We start from the raw sequence: 19,475 nt of genomic DNA on the forward strand, positions 1-19,475 counted from the left end.
AGTTAGGGTGTTACTGCTATGAACAGATACCATGACCAAGGCAATGTTTATAAGGGCCACATTTAATTGGGGCTGGCTTACAGGTTCAGAGGTTCAATCCACTGTCATCAAGGTGGGAGCATGGCAGTGTCCTTTCCATCTTCATCTGAAGGCTGTTAGAATACTAGCTTCCAGGCAGCTATGATGAGGGTCTTAAAGCTCACATCCACAGTGACACTCCTACTCCAATAAGGCCACACCTCCTAATAGTGCAAGTCCATGGGCCAAGCATATATAAACCATCACCATGTGTATATGTATATATACATATACCCTAAATATAACCTGGTCAGTTTGTATAATTTACATGTGTTCATGTTTTTAGGGATGGCCAATTGGCATTGAATATCCAATTTGTGTTCTTGGATATTGTGTTCTTCCTGGAGAAGATTATTTCTCCTACTCTCAGAATTCCTTAGCTCATTGGTTCTCAGTCTTCCTAATGCTGAGACCTTTTAATACAGTTTGGCATGTTGTGCTTACCCCCAATCACGAAACTATTTTCATTGCTACTTCATAACATTTTGCCATTGTTTTTTTTTTTTTTTTTTTTTAATATTTTTATTACATATTTTCCTCAATTACATTTCCAATACTATCCCAAAAGTCCCCCATAGCGCCCCCCACTTCCCTACCCACCCATTCCCATTCTTTTGGCCCTGGCATTCCCCTATATTGGGGCATATAAAGTTTGCAAGTCCAATGGGCCTCTCTTTCCATTGATGGCCGACTAGGCCATCTTTCGATACATATGCAGCTAGAGACAAGAGCTCCAGGGTTCTGGTTAGTACATCATGTTGTTCCAACAATAGGGTTGCAGATCCCTTTAGCTCCTTGGGTACTTTCTCTAGCTTCTCCATTGGGAGCCCTGTGATACATCCAATAGCTGACTGTGAACATCCACTCCTGTGTTTGCTAGGCCCCGGCATCGTCTCACAAGAGACAGCTATATTTGGGTCCTTTCAGCAAGATCTTACTAGTGTATGCAATGGTGCCAGCGTTTAGAAGCTGATTATGGGATGGATCCCTGGATACAGCAGTCTCTAAATGGTCCATCCTTTCATCACAGCTACGAACTTTGTCTCTGTAACTCCTTCCCTGGGTGTTTTGTTCCCAATTCTAAGAAGGTGCACAATGTCCACACTTTGGTCTTCATTCTTCTTGAGTTTCATGCGTTTATCAAATTGTATCTTATATCTTGGGTATCCTAAGTTTTGGGCTAATATCCACTTATCAATGAATACATATTGTGTGAGATCTTTTGTGATTGTGTTACTTCACTCAAGATGATGCCCTCCAGATCCATCCATTTGGCTAGGAATTTCATAAATTCATTCTTTTTAATAGCTGAGTAGTACTCCATTGTGTAAATGTACCATAATTTCTGTATCCATTCCTCTGTTGAGGGACATCTGGGTTCTTTCCAGCTTCTGGCTATTATAAATAGGGCTGCTATGAACATAGTGGAGCATGTGTCCTTTTTACCGGTTGGGACATCTTCTGGATATATGCCCAGGAGAGGTATTGCTGGATCCTCCGGTAGTACTATGTCCAATTTTCTGAGGAACCGCCAGACTGATTTCCAGAGTGGTTGTACAAGCTTGCAATCCCACCAACAATGGAGGAGTGTTCCACTTTCTCCACATCCTCGCCAGCAACTGCTGTCACCTGAATTTTTGATCTTAGCCATTCTGACTGGTGTGAGGTGGAATCTCAGGGTTGTTTTGATTTGCATTTCCCTGATGATTAAGGATGTTGAACATTTTTTCAGGTGCTTCTCTGCCATTCGGTATTCCTCAGGTGAGAATTCTTTGTTCAGTTCTGAGCCCCATTTTTTAATGGGGTTATTTGACTTTCTGGAGTCCACCTTCTTGAGTTCTTTATATATATTGGATATTAGTCCCTTATCTGATTTAGGATAGGTGAAGATCCTTTCCCAATCTGTTGGTGGTTTTTTTGTCTTATTGATGGTGTCTTTAGCCTTGTAGAAGCTTTGTAGTTTCATGAGGTCCCACTTGTCAATTCTCGATCTTACAGCACAAGCCATTACTGTTCTATTCAGGAATTTTTCCCCTGTGCCCATATCTTCAAGGCTTTTCCCCACTTTCTCCTCTATAAGTTTCAGTGTCTCTGGTTTTATGTGAAGTTCCTTGATCCACTTAGACTTGACCTTAGTACAAGGAGATAGGAATGGATCGATTCGCATTCTTCTACATGTTAACAACCAGTTGTGCCAGCACCATTTGTTGAAAATGCTGTCTTTCTTCCACTGGATGTTTTTAGCTCCCTTGTCGAAGATCAAGTGACCATAGGTGTGTGGATTCATTTCTGGGTCTTCAATTCTATTCCATTGGTCTATTTGTCTGTCACTATACCAGTACCATGCAGTTTTTATCACAATTGCTCTGTAGTAGAGCTTTAGGTCCGGCATGGTGATTCCACCAGAGGTTCTTTTATCCTTGAGGAGAGTTTTTGCTATCCTAGGTTTTTTGTTATTCCAGATGAATTTGCAGATTGCACTTTCTAATTCGTTGAAGAATTGATTTGGGATTTTGATGGGGATTGCATTGAATCTGTAGATTGCTTTTGGCAAGATAGCCATTTTTACAATGTTGATCCTGCCAATCCATGAGCATGGGAGTGAATCCTAGTGGAAATATCTGCGTTTTCTGATTGTCTTAGGTGACTCTAAAGGGGTTGTGATCCCCAGGTTTAGAATCACTGCCTTAGTTGCTTATAGTTCTTCGTTTATGGCTGAAACTTCATGGGCCTTTCCCTGTTCATGTCAGTATGTCTATTGGCCTTAGCTCATACTTAGGCTGCCATGTCTGGTAAGACTTTATGACAGGAGTTTGTGACATTACTAGGAGACACAATCCCCCAACAAACGCCATGATATTCTTGATCTTCCAATGATTATATTCCTTTTCCCACAGTGTACCATGAGCTTTAGCTGAGGGAGATTTTTTTTTTTTTTTAGGTGTAGCCTTAGGAACTGGTCTCCACAACTCTGCATTTTGATTGGTTATGGCTTTATGTAATAGTTTCTCTGTCTGTTGCAGAGAGAAGTTTTCTTGATGAGGGCTTAGTACTACACTTCTTGGTATAAAAACAAACATTTCTAGTGTAGTTAAAGATTGTTTAATACAATGGTGTTTGTAGGTTCTTCAAGATCTGTGACTTCACTAGCACTTGGTAGTTGGCTAGGTGTTCAGTATTAGGCATAGTTTCTCTTTATTGAGCAGGTTTTAAGTCCAATTAGGGAGCCTCTGGTTACTGTCAAGGTATATCTGCCACTACTGCAGCTTTCATGTTAGCATGCTACGATGCTGGTAATTGCTGTGGTTCATAGGTGTCATAGGTGTAAGACTGTTGGTTGCTTCCTCTTTTGGAAGTTCGCATGTACATTCTTATAAAATGAAAGTTAAACTTCAAGGAGAAGGTATTTAGGTCAGTTACAGTTCGGGGTCCCCTGGGTCCCATGTCTAAAGGACACAATGTCTTTATCAACAGACTTACTTTCCACCTTTGGTGGGCAAGCAAGGGCAATAACAAAAGGCTGTGTGTTTGTGAAGTCTCTTGGACAACCCTGATTAACAACTCAAAAGAGGGCTGCTCATGCCTAGTGTTTGGGTCTTTAGTGGTCTTTGGTGGAACACTGTTAACTAGATGACAAAAAAAAAAAAATCACATAAACTGTAAATGTGTTTCTACACATAGACCAAGGCTGTCTTTGAGGTAATCAGTTAATGCTATGATTTATTATGACTTTTTCAGGCATAATCTTGACTATATAGCTGCCTATTGTGTTATTGTCTGTGCTGTTTTGTTTGCTATGCTTGTAGGAGGAGAGAACCATGTTCTGAGTAAGTTCTGCCCTCTGTATTTGTGTAAGCACTTTGAAGTTGTATAAGAAAGAAATACCTTTGCTACATCCACTGCAGTAGTGACACACATGACAGGCCAAAAGCCTGGATGCAGTCCCGAGGCAAAAAGTTCATGGAAACTTAGTCTCCTGGAACTGTGGCATCCCATAGCACATATGCTCCAAACTTGTCCTTGTGAATGGATCTGTGTGCTTTCTTTCAGTATTGTTTTATTATAGGTGCCTCCAAGCAATGACTTGCCAAATGCCTAAGCAAAATTGAACTTTGCTTCCTGGCCTTCACCAATGCCCTAGGTAGTCCTTGAGCCAACCCTGGGCTTAGAATTCAGTAAGAATGTTGCCTATTCAGTGACATTCAGAATTGCCTCTAGTATTGTAAGAGAGATAGTGAAAGAAATCAGGCATTACTATATTACATAGAGTTAGAAATCTCAGGGCAAGCTTAGCAAAGTAAGTTTAGAATTCTTATTATAGTTATGTATGGCAGACTACATTACTTATTAGTAGAAAGTCCCCCCACACTTTCACTTAGAATAAAAGCCAAGTTGCTCCCATATACAGAAATTTACAATGGTTTAGGAAGTAGATCGGGCTGTGGTTTTAAAGTATTGCATTTTTCATGAGAGGGTTAGCTAGAGCAGAACTCCCTAATTAGAACCATGGCTTAGGCATGAAAGCCCTTGCCCCAGGAGTGTAAAGACCTCACACCTGGCTTCTAAGAATATAGCTGATGTTAGATAGAGCTGACTTTGTCTCACTTGTTTTATTGCCCAGTTCCTGCTAGTCTTTGTGTTTGCATTCCTCTGTTTTGAGTCATTAAGCAACCGGTAACCTCATTGTACCTTGCCGATGTGTCACCTAACTTCCCTAGTTTCTTCTTTTTAAAAAGTTTGATGCTCAGTTTGACATTACATTCAGATCCACACTCCCTCGTGTCCTGTCTCTCACCCCATTTTCACCGACCCTTGCTCACCTGCAACCAGAAACCCGTTCGCTTCAGATCGGAGACGCAATAGAGGTTAGTCTGTGACATACCTTCTGATGCCCTTTTTAGGAAGTGTCTATTATGAGAAAATCAACCATGGAGTTTTCTATTCTACTTTGGATTCAGAAGTTCATAGACTTTCATAAAATGGTTGCACACATGATAAATACAGAACACAATGCAGGTGCAACTTACACATGTTGAATGAAACATTTTTAAAATTCCTTTTACTTTTAAGAAAAATTAGCCCAAAACTTAGGATATCCAAGATATAAGATACATGTGTGTACGAATGCCCAGTTTTCTTTGTATATTCATCCCTTTATTGGACATCTCCAGCTGCTGTGCTTCTGTAGATATGGGTATGTGGGTATCTCTTTGTTGTGCTGATTTTATCCTCTTGGCTGTATATTATAACATAAAGTAGGCTTCCTTGATCACACGTGAGATCTACTTGTAGCTTTTAAAATAACTTTTATTCTTTTCTATCATAGCTATAATAATTCATATTCTTGACAGCAATGAATTTTTTTTTGCTTTGTGCCCTTTGACAGCTTTAAATCCCATTCTTTTGCTTCTTGATAATAGTTATTCTGACTGGAGTAAGATAAAATATCACTGTAGTTCTGATTTGCATTGGCCCAATGGCTAAAGATACCAAGGATTAATCCTATTTAAAGGTACCCTCATTTATGTTTCTCATTTTAAGAAGTGTCTGTTCAGGTCTTTGCCCACTGTGTTTAATTGGTTGCTTGCACTGCTTTGAGTGCCTTTGATAGTCTGGGTATCAGTCTTTTTCAGATGAATAGTTGTCAAGTATTTTCCCACCTTCTGTGACTGTGAGTATATCCCCTCTCCACCAACTGTATTCTTGATATACAGCTGCTTTTATATTTGATGCCATTGTGTTTGTCAACTTTTGATTTTGTTTTACATTTTTTTTTGAAAATTCTACCCCCCCACCCCAAAATAATCACTGTAGTACCAGTATATCAAGTGTTTGCCTAGTGCTTTCTTCTAGTAGTTTCAGAATTTCAAGTTTGTCATTCAGGTCTGGGATGGGTTTTGAGTTTATTTTTGTATAGGATGAGCAATAGTTGTCAACTTTGAATTTTATGGATAGCCAGTTTTCCCAGTGTGGTTATCAAAGTGATTGTCCTTTGAGAATGTATATTTTGGCACTTGTATCAAGAGTTAGGTGTCTGTAAATCTGTAGGTTTATCTCTGGGGTGTTTCTTCTGCCATATTGATCTCTATTTGGACTGATATGGTCTGGAAAAGGTCTCCTTTTATTTGTTTAAGACAGGGTCTCACACAAGCATGGCCTGGAACTCACTGAGATCTCAAGTGTTGGTCTTACAGAAACAAACCGCCATATCCAGCTGTATATTATGCCTTCAAACCAGCAGTTGTGGTGCATTGTTATTTTCGATCAAGATTGCACTGGATAGTCAGGGCCTTTAGTGATTATTCAGAAATTTTAAGATTGTTTTTCTATTCTGTGTTAAGAATGTTATTGGTTAGTATTTTGGAAAGGGTTTGCATTGAATCTGTAGATCACTTTTAGAAGTATAGACATAATAACATGCATGAATATGCATTCTTAAGGCCGACTAACTCCCCCACTTTTCCCTATCCTTCCCCACTTTAAAGATATCTCAACGCCCATATTCAGCTTGAAGAAATTATGAAGAGTCATTGCCCCAGTTCCCTGGACTTGTGGGCATAGAGGTGGTTATTCTAGTTGTCTTTCTGGGAAATTTTGAAATGGTCATAATTGGAACAAGGAGTAAATAGCTAGAATTGATTGTGTAGCCATAATCTCATTTGGTAGAAATCTTTACAAAAGTTACTAAACTGAATTCATAATTTCTTATTTTGGTACATAATTTATTTTTATGCAGAATCAAGGTTTCCACTGGTATAATTTTCTTCTTTTGACATGAAAAATTTTAAAGTACAAGACTTAGACCCAGTCCTTCTATAACTGTCATTACAAACTGATCTGAGATGTTTAAGCCTGTGAGTTAAGGGCCAGATGGCAAATTCATGGTTCTGAGTTTATTGTTAGGGTGTTTTCAGATAATTTAATTAGAAATAGCTGAGAGTAGTTAACAGACAACAGTTCAGATTACTTTACATAGATAGTTGGTTTTCACAAACATCAGAAATCCACAGAATGTGACATTTAATGTTATTTATTCTTCTGTTGTTGAGACATATATGCTCCTAGTAGCTCCCCTTATGTGGATTCAAAGAAGAAATTGAATGTATCTACCTCCAGGTGAAGTAGTACATTGAGGCTAGGTAGCTCCTGGGCAGAAATTGCCTATTTATCTACAGACAAAATACTGTTCAGATAGTGTGTGAGAAAAAGGACACACTATTTGGAATAGTCGACTGATAATCTTTGCCAAGTCAGGGTAATCAGTCCTTCAAAATTCTGCACTACAATGATCTTTCAAATGATCATGGACTAGAAGGCTGAAGACTGAAGTTTCAACTTCCTGATGTACAGGAGCTGCATAGGTAGGCAGCTGTCTCTACAACTTGCCTCAGTTATGGAAGCTGTTAGGCTTCCTATATTTTTAGATAATATTGGTCATTCTTGGATTTCTGAAGGATTTGAAAGACAAGTTATATAGTTCCATAGCCATTCCAGACTATTTAACATTGAGAAAATATATTTGAGAAGATAGTTTTCAGATTGTATACAAGCTAAATCAGATTATAAGAGGGATTTATAAGCCTTGCTTAAGTTAGGATAGAGAACAGTGTTCTATTTAATTGACAAAATTGATGGACTGGATGTTACATGTATCTTATACTTTATAATTTAAAAAATCGTAATAGTTGTATTCAGTTTTTATTTGAGAGATTTTTTTATTTGCACAGAAAGTGTGAAAAGTAGCAGAATTTTCCCCAATTAATTTAAATATTAATACAACAAGAAACCTGTTATTGGACAGGGAAACAGAAGACAGAGCTCAGAGTTCCAGAGCCAGTTGATAATGATACAAGCTGTCCACCTAGAGACAAGTTATCCCAATTATTCTATACTTACGATATTCATAGCAACCTGTGTATATATAAAGCCACGTGTATAAGGTTTATCCTCTACTCCATCCATCTTCTTTCATCTCTTCCTTCTTCTTCTCTCTTCCTGTCACTGTCTCTGAAACTCTTAGCTCTGTCTCCCTTTTCCCTGTCCAACCACAGGCTTCTTGATGTATTAAAATTTAAATTAATTGGGGGAAAATTCTGCTACAGGTTTCCATGTAGGTTTTTGTTGTTGGGGTAAAATCAGAACCAGAAACAACTTGTATAAGAAAGGGCTTATTTTTGTTATAGGTTGAGGTTCATCCTTAATGGAAGTCAAGGAAGAAACTGAAACAGAGAACACAGAGGAACACTTGCTTTCTATGGCTTGCATGTCTAGCTTTTCTGTAAAATCCAGGATCACCAGTCCAGAGATGGCATCACCCATAATAGGCTATGCCCTCCTATATCAGTTATCAATAGAGAAAGTGCTCCACAGAAGTGCTCATAGGCCAATCCAATGGAGGCAGTTCTTCATTTGAGGATCTCTCTTCTCAACTGTGTCAAGTTGACAATAGATGCTATGTTAGAGGGTCTTTGCTTTTCTGTATGTACTGGCTAGTTATGTGCTAAATTAACACAGGTTAGATCCATCTGAGAGGAAGAAACAATTAAAAAGTGCCTATATAAGATTGGGACATTTCCTTATTTGGTAGCAGATAGATTCTGACTCGATTATAAGTCATTCCTAGATAAGAACTATGGGATGGTGAGAATTCTAGGGAGTATCCATACTATTTTCAGATTCACTGGTGTTCACCAAAAACCAGTGGTATTTTTAAAGTAGAAATAAAGATAGGAATGTAGTTAACTTAAAGATTTGATAGTGAATCTTTCTATCACCCACTTGTATTATCCTCCTAAGCTGTGCCAGTTTCATGACTAACAACACTTTTATGGTTTAGTGAGGACTCTTCCATGACGCACCTGAAAGATTTCTTGATATTGTTCTCAGTTCTATAGTTTTAGTTAAATATATGAAAAAGTATCAATAAAGATCAAATAAAAATGGAAAAACAGAAGATTGGGACACAGGCAGTTTTGTTTTGTTTTGTTTTGTTTTGTTTTTAATTAGGTATTTTCCTCAATTACATTTCCAATGCTATCCAAAAAGTCCCCAATACACTCCCCCCCCCAGTCCCCGACCCACCCACCCCCACCCCTTAGCCCTGGCATTCCCCTGTACTGGGGCATATAAAGCTGGCAAGTCCAATGGGCCTCTCTTTCCAGTGATGGCCGACTAGGCCATCTTTTGATACAAATGCAGCTAGAGTCAAGAGCTCTGGGGTACTGGTTAGTTCATAATAATGTTCCACCTATGGGGTAGCAGTTCCCTTTAGCTCCTTGGGTACTTTCTCTAGCTCCTCCATTGGGGGCCCTGTGATCCATCCAATACCTGACTGTGAGCATCCACTTCTGTGTTTGCTAGGCCCCGGCATTGTCTCACAAGAGACAGCTATATCTGGGTCCTTTCAGCAAAATCTTGCTAGTGTATGCAATGGTGTCAGCGTTTGGAAGCTGATTATGGGATGGATCCCTGGATATGGCAGTCTTTAGATGGTCCATCCTTTCTTCACAGCTCCAAACTTTATCTCTGTAACTCTTTCCATGGGTGTTTTGTTCCCAATTCCAAGAAGGGGCACAGTGTCCACACTTTGGTCTTCGTTCTTCTTGAGTTTCATGCGTTTAACAAATTGTATCTTATATCTTGGGTATCCTAAGTTTTTGGGCTAATATCCACTTATCAGTGAGTACATATTGTGTGAGTTCCTTTGTGAATATGTCACCTCACTCAGGATGATGCCCTCCAGATCCATCCATTTGCCTAGGAATTTCATAAATTCATTCCTTTTAATAGCTGAGTAGTACTCCATTGTGTAAATGTACCACATTTTCTGTATCCATTCCTCTGTTGAGGGGCATCTGGGTTCTTTCCAGCTTCTAGCTATTATAAACAAGGCTGCTATGAACATAGTGGAGCATGTGTCCTTCTTACCGGTTGGAACATCTTCTGGATATATACCCAGGAGAGGTATTGCTGGATCCTCTGGTAGTATTATCTCCAATTTTCTGAGGAACCGCCAAACTGATTTCCAGAGTGGTTGTACCAGCTTGCAATCCCACCAACAATGAAGGACTGTTCCTCTTTTTCCACATCCTCGCCAGCATCTGCTGTCACCTGAATTTTTGATCTTAGCCATTCTGACTGGTGTAGGTAGAATCTCAGGGTTGTTTTGATTTGCATTTCCCTGATGATTAAGGATGTTGAACATTTTTTCAGGTGCTTCTCAGCCATTCGGTATTCCTCAGGTGAGAATTCTTTGTTCAGTTCTGAGCCCCATTTTTTCATGGGGTTATTTGATTTTCTGGAGTCCACCTTCTTGAGTTCTTTATATATATTGGATATTAGTCCCCTATCTGATTTGGGATAGGTAAAGATCCTTTCCCAATCTGTTGGTGGTCTTTTTGTCTTATTGACGGTGTCTTTTGCCTTACAGAAGCTTTGCAACTTTATGAGGTCCCATTTATCGATTTTCGATCTTACAGCACAAGCCTTTGCTGTTCTATTCAGGAATTTTTCCCCTGTACCCATATCTTCGAGGCTTTTCCCTACTTTCTCCTCTATAAGTTTCAGTGTCTCTGGTTTTATGTGGAGTTCCTTAATCCACTTAGATTTCACCTTAGTACAAGAAGATAGGAATGGATCAATTCGCATTCTTCTACATGATAACCGCCAGTTGTGCCAGCACCATTTGTTGAAAATGCTGTCTTTTTCCCACTGGATGGTTTTTGCTCCCTTGTCAAAGATCAAGTGACCATAGGTATGTGGGTTGATCTCAGGGTCTTCAATTCTGTTCCATTGGTCTACTTGTCTGTCATTATACCAGTACCATGCAGTTTTTATCACAATTGCTCTGTAGTACAGCTTTAGGTCAGGCATGGTGATTCCACCAGAGGTTCTTTTATCCTTGAGAAGAGTTTTTGCTATCCTAGGTTATTTGTTGTTCCAGATGAATTTGCAGATTGCCCTTTCTAATTCGTTGAAGAATTGAGTTGGAATTTTGATGGGGATTGCATTGAATCTGTAGATTGCTTTTGGTAAGATAGCCATTTTTTCAATGTTGATCCTGCCAATCCATGAGCATGGGAGGTCTTTCCATCTTCTGAGATCTTCTTTAATTTCTTTCTTCAGGGACTTGAAGTTCTTGTCATACAGGTCTTTCACTTCCTTAGTTAGAGTCATGCCAAGGTATTTTATATTGTTTGTGACTATTGAGAAAGGTGTTGTTTCCCTTATTTCTTTCTCAGCCTGTTTATCCTTTGTGTACAGAAAGGCCATTGACTTGCTTGAGTTAATTTTATATCCAGCTACTTCACCGAAGCTATTTATCAGGCTTAGGAGTTCTCTGGTGGAATTTTTAGGGTCACTTATGTATACTATCATATCATCTGCTAAAAGCGATATTTTGACTTCTTCTTTTCTGATTTGTATCCCCTTGATCTCCTTTTGTTGTCTAATTGCTCTGGCTAGGACTTCAAGTACAATGTTGAATAGGTAAGGAGAGAGTGGACAGCCTTGTCTAGTCCCTGATTTTAGTGGGATTGCTTCCAGCTTCTCACCATTTACTTTGATGTTGGCTACTTGTTTGCTGTATATTGCTTTTATCATGGTTATGTATGGGCCTTGAATTCCTGTTCTTTCCAAAACTTTTATCATGAATGGGTGTTGGATTTTGTCAAATGCTTTTTCAGCATCTAACGAGATGATCATGTGGTTTTTGTCTTTGAGTTTGTTTATATAATGGATTACATTGATGGATTTTCGTATATTGAACCATCCTTGCATCCCTGGGATGAAACCTACTTAGTCAGGATGGATGATTGTTTTGATGTGTTCTTGAATTCGTTTAGCGAGAACTTTATTGAGGATTTTTGCATCAATATTCATAAGGGAAATTGGTCTGAAGTTCTCTATCTTTGTTGGATCTTTATGTGGTTTATGTATCAGAGTAATTGTGGCTTCATAGAATGAGTTGGGTAGAGTACCTTCTGATTCTATTTTGTGGAATAGTTTGTGAAGAACTGGGATTAGATCTTCTTTGAAGGTTTGATAGAACTCTGCACTAAACCCATCTGGTCCTGGGCTTTTTATGGTTGGGAGACTATTAATGACTGCTTCTATTTCTTTAGGGGATATGGGACTGTTTAGATCATTAACCTGATCTTGATTTAACTTTGGTACCTGGTATCTGTCTAGAAACTTGTCCATTTCATCCAGGTTCTCCAGTTTTGTTGAGTATAGCCTTTTGTAAAATGATCTGATGGGGTTTTGGATTTCTTCAGGGTCTGTTGTTATGTCTCCCTTTTCATTTCTGATTTTGTTAATTAGAATACTTTCCCTATGCCCTCTAGTGAGTCTGGCTAAGGGATTATCTATCTTGTTGATTTTCTCAAAGAACCAGCTCCTCAATTGGTGGATTTTTTGAATTGTTCTTCTTGTTTCCACTTGGTTGATTTCACCCCTGAGTTTGATTATTTCTTGCCGTCTACTCCTCTTGGGTGAATTTGCTTCCTTTCATTCTAGAGCTTTTAGGTGTGTTGTCAAGCTGCTAATGTGTGCTCTCTCTAGTTTCTTTTTGGAGGCACTCAGAGCTATGAGTTTTCCTCTTAGAAATGCTTTCAATGTGTCCCATAAGTTTGGGTATGTTGTGGCTTCATTTTCATTAAACTCCAGAAAGTCCTTAATTTCTTTCTTTATTCCTTCCTTGACGAAGGTATCATTGAGAAGAGTGTTGTTTAGTTTCCACGTGTGTGTTGGTTTTCTATTATTTATTTTGTTATTGAAGATCAGTCTTAGTCCATGGTGATCTGATAAGATGCATGGGACAATTTCAATATTTTTGTATATGTTGAGGCTTGTTTTGTGACCAATTATGTGGTCAATTTTGGAGAGGGTACTGTGAGTTGCTGAGAAGAATGTATATCCTTTTGTTTTAGGATAAAATGTTCTGTAGATATCTGTCAGATCCATTTGTTTCATACCCTCTGTTAGTTTCACTGTGTCCCTGTTAAGTTTCTGCTTCCATGATCTGTCCATTGGTGAAAGTGGTGTGTTGAAGTCTCCCACTATTATTGTGTGAGGTGCAATGTGTGGTTTGAGCTTTACTAAAGTATCTTTAATGAATGTGGCTGCCCTTGTATTTGGAGCATAGATATTCAGAATTGATAGTTCCTTTTGGAGGATTTTACCTTTGATGAGAATGAAGTGCCCTTCCTTGTCTTTTTTGATGACTTTGGGTTGGAAGTCAATCTTATCAGAATTTATAATGGCTACTCCAGCTTTTTTCTTACTACCATTTGCTTGGAAAATTGTTTTCCAGCCTTTCATTCTGAGGTAGTGTCTATCTTTTTCTCTGAGATGACTTTCCTGTAAGCAGCAAAATGTTGGATCCTGTTTCTGTAGCCAGTCTGTTAGTCTATGTCTTTTTATTAGGGAGTTGAGTCCATTGATATTAAGAGATATTAGGGAGAAGTAATTGTTGCTTCCCTTTATTTTTGTTGTTAGAGTTGGTGTTCTGTTCTTGTGGCTGTCTTCTTTTAGGTTTGTTGAGGGATTACCTTCTTGCTTTTTCTAGGACGTGGTTTCTGTCCTTGTATTGGTTTTTTTCTGTTATTATCCTTTGAAGGGCTGGATTTGTGGAAAGATAATGTGTGAATTTGATTTTGTCGTGGAATACTTTGGTTTCTCCATCTATGGTAATTGAGAGTTTGGCTGGGTATAGTAGCCTGGGCTGGAAATTGTGTTCTCTTAGTTTCTGTATAACATCTGTCCAGGCCCTTCTGGCTTTCATAGTCTCTGGTGAAAAATCCAGTGTAATTCTGATAGGCTTGCCTTTATATGTTACTTGACCTTTTCCCCTTAGTGCTTTTAGTATTCTATCTTTATTTAGTGCATTTGTTGTTCTGATTATTATGTGTCGGAAGGAATTTCTTTTCTGGTCCAGTCTATTTGGAGTTCTGTAAGCTTCTTGTATGTTCATGGGCATCTCTTTCTTTAGGTTTGGGAAGTTTTCTTCTATAATTTTGTTGAAGATATTTGCTGGTCCTTTGAGTTGAAAATCTTCATTCTCCTCTACTCCTATTATCCGTAGGTTTGGTTTTCTCATTTTGTCCTGGATTTCCTGGATGTTTTGAGTTAGGATCTTTTTGGATTTTGTATTTTCTTTGATTGTTGTGTCGATGTTCTCTATGGAGTCTTCTGCACCTGAGATTCTCTCTTCCATCTCTTATATTCTGTTGCTGATGCTTGCATCTATGGTTCCAGATTTCTTTCCTAGGGTTTCTATCTCCAGCGTTGCCTCAATTTGGGTTTTCTTCATTGTCTCTACTTCCCTTTTTAGGTCTTGGATGGTTTTATTCAATTCCATCACCTGTTTGGTCTGGTTTTCCTGCAATTCTTTAAGGGATTTTTGTGCTTCCTCTTTAATGTCTTCTACCTGTTTAGCAGTGTTCTCCTGTAATTCTTTAAGGGATTTTTGTGCTTTCTCTTTAATGTCTTCTACCTGTTTAGCAGTGTTCTCCTGTATTTCTTTAAGTGTGTTATTAAAGTCCTTCTTGATGTCCTCTACCATCATCATGAGATATTCTTTTAGATCCAGGTCTAGCTTCTCCGGTGTGTTGGGGTGCCCTGGACTGGGCGAAGTGGGAGTGCTGGGTTCTGATGATGGTGAGTGGTCTTGGTTTCTGTTAGTAAGATTATTACATTTACCTTTCGCCATCTGGTAATCTCTGGGGTTAGTTATTATCGTTGTCACTGTTTAAAGATTGGAGCAGATGCTGTGTTCCACTCACTAGAAGTCTTAAGATCCTGTGGCGGGTGTCGTGGGTAGCTGGCGGGTATCAGCTGACCCTGCGCCCTAGCTACCCTGGTGCTGGTCAGACCTGAAGAGGCTTGTGGCCCTACTCAGGCCGATTTTCTGCCTCCCTAACCAAAGCAGTCTCAGGTCCCGTGCGATTGGACTGGAGCAGAAGCTGTGTTCCACTCACCAGAAGTCTCAAGATCCTGTGGCGGGTGTTTTGGGTAGCTGGCGGGTGTCAGCCGACCCTGTGCCCCAGCCACCCGGGTGCTGGTCAGAAAGGAAGAGGCCTGTGTCTTGTAGGGCATTTTTAAAAATGAACAATTGATGTATGAAATCCTAGCTCATTGGGAGTGGTGCCACTCACTTCTTGGCTGGTGGAACTGGGCACTATAAGAAGGCAGGCTAAGGAAACCATGAGAAACAAGCAAATGTGCAGCATCCATTCTTCCATGGCCTTTACAGCAGCTCCTACCCTCATGTTCTTGCCCTACTTGAGTTTTTGATGGTGAGATATAATATCAAAGTATAAACAAAATAGAACTGTTCCTCCCTCAATTGTTTTTGGTCATGGTGTTTCTTTAAAGCAACAGCAAATTTAACTATGGCATTTTGTGCCTTCTTTAATTTTTTTTAACACTCTTGTAAATTTCTTTGTAGAAAATTTTGTTTCCTTGATTAAGTTGCTCTATTGCTTTTCCTTACTGTAAATAAAATCATTTTTATGATTTTTACTTAAGAGATTTAATAATTATATAAACAAGAGTTATTTCTCTTCTTTTAATTCTTCCATTTAATTTTGTTTCTTCTCCCCTCTCCCTTCCATCTTCATTTTTATCCAATCTCTCTCTTTCTTTCTTTTTCGTTTTCTGTAGACATAATCTCTCTCAGCAACCCATACTGGTCTTAAACTTAGAGTAAGTGCCTTTCTGCCCTTCTTTTCTCCAATTCTTTTCTTTGTGAGACAAATTTTCTATGTTGGCATCAGTCTATGAGTATAAAAGAATATCATTAGGAATAATTTTACTCTGTCTATCTGTCTATTTAGTTTGGTCAGTTTTGTTTAGTTTCACCTAGCTCTCTGGACTACCCAGTTTCTGGTTCCTGGCTATCCTGGCAGTGTCAGGCATGGGCTCTCTTGTGGAGTGGGCTTCAACTTAAACCAGACATTGGTTAGCCACTACTACTACAAGTTTTTTGCCACCATTGCCCCAGCATTTTGTGCAGGCAGGATAGATTGTAGGTGGAAGATTTTGTGGTTGGGTTAGTGTACAGGGTTCTCTTTCCATGGTTGTCAGAGTACCTTTTTATGCAAAAGATAGAACATAGAAGTGAGGGCACCAAGCCTACACCAGCTTGACCTCTGAATGTTAAATAAGCTGTGTGGATGTTGTCTTGCTGTCAGTTTTTGAAGAAGGACCCTCCATCTTAGCATTGGCTTAGGATGTTCGGGGATTTCCAAAGGACCCCCATCTCAGCCAACAACTCACCTCAGTGAAAACATGTCCCACCACTAGAAGCTCTGCATAGCTACCAAATATGGCCAGTTCAGACTATATCATCCATTACTAGGAGTCTTCACTAGGGTCACATTCATAGATTCCAGAATGTTTTCACTCCATTATATTTTCATAGTGCATTGCAACCCTCCCCCCATTCCAGATGTCTTTCCCTGTACTTTATCACCCTTACCTGATTCTTCCTGGCACCATCCCCACCCATCCCTAGTCTACCCACAGTATCTATTTTATTTCTTTTTCCCAGGAAGATCCACACATTCCCCTTTGAGCCCTCTGCTTGACTTCTCTGGGTCTATGGACTGTAGGTTGATTATCATTTACTTAACAGATAATATCAGATTATCTGTTAATTACTTAACAGATAATTATCAGCTGTTAATATTTTTCTTTATTCTGTATGTTTAGTGTCTTGATTATTATGTGGCAAGGGGACTTTATTTTCAGATCTAATCTATTTGTTGTTCTCTATGCTTCTTGTACTAGGCACTTTCTTTAGGTTACAAAAACTTTTATTCTACGATGTTGGTGAAGATATTTTCTGGGCCTTTGAGGTGGGATTCTTTTCTTTCCTCTATTCCTATTATTCTTAGGTTTGGGTCTTTTCGTAGAGTTTCACATTCCTGGATGTTTTGTATCAGGTATATTTTAGATTTAATATTTTTTTGATTAATGTATCCTTCCATTTCTTCAATCATATCTTCAATGCCTGAGATATTTTTCTCCCATGTCTTGCATTCTGTTAGTGAAGCTGCTGTAGTTTCTGTACATACTCATAAATATTTCATTTCCAGAATTCCTTCAGTATATGTTTTCTTTATTGCTTCTAGTTCCATTTTAAGGTCTTGAATGGTTTCATTATTGTATTCAACTGTTTGTTCTTTCTTGGCTTTCTTTGAAGGATTTAGTAATTTCCCCCAATTGTTTGCATTTTTCTAAATTTCTTTAAGGGATTCCTTGATTTTATCTATCAGGATCTCTATAATCTTCACATAGGTAGTTTTCAGGTCATTTTTCTTGTGCTTCAGCTATTTTGGAATATCCAAGGCCTGCTGTGGTGAGACAGCTTGGTTCTGGTGGAGATATGTGCCCCTCAAAGTTATTGACCTGTGTTTATGCTAGTTTATAGGCAGTTTGGTTTGGGATAATTATAAGACTAGGTACTTACTTCTGGGTTTGTCATTGTTAGGTGGGTGTTTGGTCCTTTGATTTCTGTTTTCTCTGGATTTTCACAGTGTGTTGGCTATGTGTTGCTTGTTTTAATGGCCTGCTTGGCAGGTGTGTGCATGGGGGAAATACTTGTTGGTGTTGGAGGCTGGGAAAAAGGGAGGTGAGTATCAGGGACTGGTCTGTGAGATCCACAGAAGGTATTGACAGGGATCAGAAGAAGCTGTAGCTGGTGGTCTGTTGTAGTGGTAGAGGTGACCCTGATGATTGGGTCTGGGAGAACAGAGAGGTTATAATATCTTTTAAGTTAATTACTTGGTCATGATGTAGTGGCCTCTGTCTCATACTTGTTTTAAGCTTAGTCTCTTTGTGATATATTTATTATATTATGACTTGTACTACTTACTTGTTTTGTTGTTGTGAACAAAATACTTGAAAGTAACAATTTATACAAGGAAGGACTTAATTTGAGTCCCACTTTGAGTATATCACCTATCCTGGGGGCAGCTGGTCATGATGTATCCATGTATAGCAAGGAGGGGGGGGGAGAATCTTATGTCCTTTTTAAATTAGGTCTAGAGGTTATGTAGGTTTTCATAGCTATTCCAAGAGATGTTTTCTCCCAGTAATCCTAGGTCCTAACTAGTTGACACAAATATACAATATACTAGATTTCAATGTATTCAAATGACATTTTTTTTCTTTAGGTTAAGGCAATAGTGGGGATCTTAGGACTTTACACACTGTAGGCAAGGACTCTATTATCAAGCTATATTTCCAGATTTTTTTTTTCTTTTAAGATAGGGTCTTACTAAGTTACCCATGTTGACTTTGAACTGGTTTTGTAGGTCACACTAACCTTGAACTTGTGATCCTTCTGTCTCAGTCTCTTGCATATATGGATTTATAGGCTTGCACCACTGACCATGGCTTAGAATGGCATATTCTATGCTTTCTCTCTCAGTCTAGGAAGGCTTTAGTTGAGAAATGAGTTTTTATAGGCAGCATATGTACTACTCTAATCTGTTAAGCTGAACTTTATTTTATTATTATTAATTATTATTATTATATTATTATTGATTTTATTTAAAATCCAGCCATTGCCCCCCTCCCACAGTTACTCACCCCATTTGTTCTGGCCCCTGTCTCTGAGAGGATGCTCCCACACCACCGGACTTTCCCTCTTCCTGGGGCTTCACGTCTCTCGAGGATTAGGAACATCTTCTCCCACTGAGGCCAGACCGGGCAGTACTCTGCTATAAATGTGTTGAGGGCCTTAGACCAGGTCGTATATGCTGCCTGGTTGGTGGCTCAGTGTCTGGGAGCTCCTAGGGATCCAGGATAGATGAGATTGCTGGTCTTCTTATAGGGTTGCCCTCCTCTTCTACTTCTTCTATTGTTCCCCTAATTCAAACATAGGGGTCCTTGACTTCAGTTCTGTGGTTGGGTGTAAGTATCTGTATCTGCTCTGTGTCAGGGCCTCTCAGAGAACAGCCATGCTAGGCACCTGTCTGTAAGCACATCATATCATCAGTAATAGTGTCAAGCCTTGGTGTTTCCCCATGAGATAGATCCCCAGTTGGACTACCTTTCGCTTAGTCTCTTCTCCATTTTTGTCCCTGCCTTTCAGGAACACTTTGGGTCAGAAATTTTGAATGCGTGTTGGTAATCTTAGCCCTCCCTTTGAGGCCCTGTGTTTCTACTGGAGGTATACTCTTTGAGTTTCCTCTCTCAACTGTTAGGCATTTCATTCAAGGTCAATCCCATTGAGTCTTGAGAGTCTCATACTTCCTGGGGTCTCTGGTACTTTCTAGAGGGTTACCCCCCTCCTATGACCAAGGATGCATGTTTCTACTCATTCTGTTGATCCTCTGGGCTTCTCTCCTCCCTGCCATACCTGATCCAGTTCCTCTTTCCACTTCCCC

This window comes from Mus caroli, unplaced genomic scaffold (genome assembly GCF_978045245.1).
Source record: "Mus caroli unplaced genomic scaffold, Mus_caroli_1 scaffold_3, whole genome shotgun sequence".
Taxonomy (NCBI): Eukaryota; Metazoa; Chordata; class Mammalia; order Rodentia; family Muridae; genus Mus; species Mus caroli.